We start from the raw sequence: 4,034 nt of genomic DNA on the forward strand, positions 1-4,034 counted from the left end.
CAGCCTTCCGAGTAGCCAGAATTACAGGCACGCGCTACCACGCCCGGCTGATTTTTTTTTGATTTATTGTAGAGATGAGGTCTCGCTGCCCAGGTGGGTCTCAAACCCACGGGCTCAGGCAATCCACTCACCTCAGCCTCCCAAAGGCGCGGGATTACAGGCTGAGCCACCGAGCCCGGCTTCTCACACACTTCTGACCTAACCACAGTTTCCACAAGGCAGACACTCCATTGCTATTATAATTTATTATTTATACAGAACCCTGAGTGTATGTCATGCTTTACAAAAGACAGAATTTGCCAAGCAAAGAACACAATATCCTGGTTCAAGCTAGTGACTCCCTTCAAACATACTCTACCTGAACAGAAGGGAGCACCAATACAAAAGGTAAACAAAGGTTTTCATTAGCTAAAGTAAGTGAACATTATACAGTTAAGACTTATACTACAAAAATACGGGGTAACAACGATAATAAAATATCTCCTATTTTGAAGGTATGGTTATCAAAAAAAAAAAAGTGGAATGTACAACATTGCTTTCTACCTTGATTATAAATATGGTGTGGATCTTCTTCCCATTAAAAAACAGTCCAGTCAGGCTCAGTGGTGTGAGCCTGTAGTCTAAACTACTCAGGTGGCTGAGGTAAGGAGGACTACTCGAGCCCAAGAGTGTGTATCCAGCCTGGGCAACACAGAAAGACCCCAGTTCTTGAAAAGTATTTTTTTTTAAAGCAGGATTTATTGAGAAGACAGAAAAGCTCCCACAGTGAGAGGGGACCCGAAGGGGATGCCCGTAAAGTATTTTTTTAAAGACCAAAGCCTCTGTTTTGTCTATGAGGACACCTCTGTGATTTTTTTTCCCTCTTTATAAATGACTTATTAAAACTACAACCTCAGCCGGGCGTGGTAGCACATGCCTGTAATTCCGGCTACTCGGAAGGCTGAGGCAGAAGGATCGCCGGAGCCCAGCAGGCAAGGCTGCGGTGTCCGGGAGCGGCCACTGCACTCCAGTCTGGGTGACCGAGTGAGACTCCAACTCAAAAAAATAAATAAATAAATAAAACTACAACCACAATCTAGCCCTAAATAGCCATATCATTTAGACACAGGAGATTAGAGTTACATAGAAACTACAATAGTATATCACAATGAAGTAAGAAAGATAAAGATATGGATTCTAATTCAGATTCAGAAAAAGAGCCACAAATGTATATTAAGGTCTAGCCCCAAGTCATTAGGAGATGTCTGCCTGTACGCTTCACAAATGTGAAGTGCACCAAGACCTCAGTTATGAAAACAGTTACTCCCAAAGGCCACAAACAGGAAAAATGTGGGCCAAAACCACTGTAAACTTACTTCAGTTTATAAAGGCAAAAGGAAATGGGAATCAAGCCACAGAAACAAATTCTGTTAAATTACTAAATACTTGCTGAGAATCAACAGATACAGAGCTATTGGCCAGTTGGCTTGACATCTTAACTTGAAGGAAACACATCTACAATGAAAAGCTACTTGTTTATGGCAGAAGCTTTTTAAACTTGAGAACATAAAACAAGACTGGGCTAAACACAAATATTAAAAGGAATCATTTTTCACTCATTCCCCAAGGATATAAGGAGAACTAGGTTATTATCACTTCACTAGCTCAAATTCTCATTTCAAATGAGAAAAAAGGAGACCCTAAAGATGAGTTCCAAATATAATATTAGTTGCAGTTAACAATATTTAGCATTTTCTATGTGCCAGGCAATAAGCTTGGCATGCTGCGCATTTTCTGATTTAATTCTCAGTACCAGCCTATAAAGAGCATACCACTATTAGTTCTATTTTACAGAAACAGAGGCACAGACTTTAAGCAACCTAACAAGGTCACTCATTAGGAAACATAAAGTCAAACATGAATTTTGATAATAACGATTGCAGAACCAACATTTTACAGCGCAGTATACAGCTATACCAGGGTTTTTCAACAACAGCACTGTCATTTAGGAGAGTTTGTCCCATGCATTACAGGATGTTTAGCAGCATCCCTGGTTCCTACTCACTAGATGTCAGTAGCAACTTCTGTCCCTCCCCTAGATTTGTGACAACCAAAAATTTCTCCAGACACTGCCAAATATTCCCTGGGGTACAAAATCCACCCTTCACCATGAGAATCGTTCAGTTATACTAAAATGAAAACACAAAACTCAAAATACTCAAGTTTTCATTAACCTCTTTAGCTCCTGCTTCTCCAGTCACAAAATCTTTCTGTCAAAGCTAAACAGATTTGTTTCCCAAATTGAAAACCCAATGTTGGAATCTGTGAAGGGCCAAACTACATTCTTCTCTCTTTCAAGTTATAAACTAATTGAGAAACACACACAGGAATTAAATAGGAGTCAAAATACCAGTTTATAGCTAATAAAGTTGAACTAGAGATCATATGCAAATACAAGGAGAAACACAGACCTATGAGGAAAAGATTTTAGGAGAAAAAGTGAATTATTTTTCAATCTTACTCAGAAATCATCTTGCTGGGAAGCTCTAATAAAAACAGGTAGAAAGGACTGCCAATAAAGGGAGAAAATATTTATTCCTAAAATCTGTTTCAATGTTTTATAGGTCATGCCTTTTCACTTCCTATTACTAGACTGACCAAAATCTTCCCTCTAAACCTCACTTTCCTTACTTCATTTTCTCTCAATATAGCAGAACATTCATGATCTATCAGCACTCAAGATATATAGTCTCAGTTTACGTTATGCTTTTAGAGGCAACATGCTGCCAGTTTACTCAGATACCAACCCACACTGAAAAAAAAAATGCCATTAAAAAAATTAGACCGGGAGGAAGGCCTGGTGCCTGCCAGCCCATCCCTCCCGGGCAGTCTGATCACTGATGGAGTGAGGAATGGCCTATAGACTGCAGGTCTATCATTTTTGTTTTTAATTTTTGTTAAACCAAGAATGATTTCTCCTGCCTCCTCCTCCTCCCCATCCTCCCAGACGGAGGTCCAAGGCTGCCACCAGACTCTAGCGGGAGTCCCGTATCTTGGAAGGGGGACAGAACTTTGCCAATGATAGTGGCTACAGCAGAAACAAATAATATTAAGAATAAAGAGAAATAAGAGAAAAAAATTAGACGTGCAATTTTTTTTAAAAAGCACCCATCTCCCTTTCTTTAACTTCTACAAGAATTTGTGCCTTTGGTTTATATTATGTTAATTTACTTTTGATGTTGCTCACATTGATTGAAGGCCAACTCCATGCAAAACACTATTCTAAGTATTAACAAACAAAATAGACACGATTAAAGCTATTTATTCCAATGGAAAGACAATGAGACACTCACTTAAAGAATATTTCTAAAGTGCTGGTCTTATGTATGTTTTACATTTTCCTTCCCTGCTACTACCATGATATCAGTACAGTATGCTAATTATTCAATAATCGATTAACAAAGTGGACAAGAAACTCACTATGACAGTTATTCACAGTAAATAGCTAGCTGAAAGAGGAAATAAGCTAAAACTAATCCTTCCCACCAGGGGTGGTGGCTCACACCTGTAATCCCAGTACTTTGGGTGGTGGAGGCCTGCCGGTTGTCTGAATCTAGGGGTTCGATATCAGCCCGAGCCACTTTGCGAGAACTCCTCTCTACAATAAATCAAAACATTAGCCAGGCATGGGGTCGCACGCCTGTTGTTCCAGCTACTTGGAAGGCTGAGGCAGAAGGATAGCGGGAGCCCAGCAGGTCGATGACGCTGGGGTGACCGTGAATGTGCCACTGTACTCCAGCCTGAGTGACAGAGTGAGACTCTGACTCAAAAAAACCAAAACAAAAACAAAAAAACCAAAAATCCCAAAAAACGAATCCTTCCCTACTTTCAGACTTCAACTTTATTCAGATGGGAATCAGCACTATTAGGTCCGTGCACAACCATCACATGCATTCATATGAAAGAAAAATAGAGCCGGGCTCGGTGGCTCAGCCTGTAATCCCGTGCCTTTGGGAGGCTGAGGTGAGTGGATTGCCTGAGCCGGTGGGTTCGAG

This window comes from Carlito syrichta, unplaced genomic scaffold (assembly GCF_000164805.1).
Source record: "Carlito syrichta isolate Samal-C Ts95f unplaced genomic scaffold, Tarsius_syrichta-2.0.1 Scaffold304492, whole genome shotgun sequence".
Taxonomy (NCBI): Eukaryota; Metazoa; Chordata; class Mammalia; order Primates; family Tarsiidae; genus Carlito; species Carlito syrichta.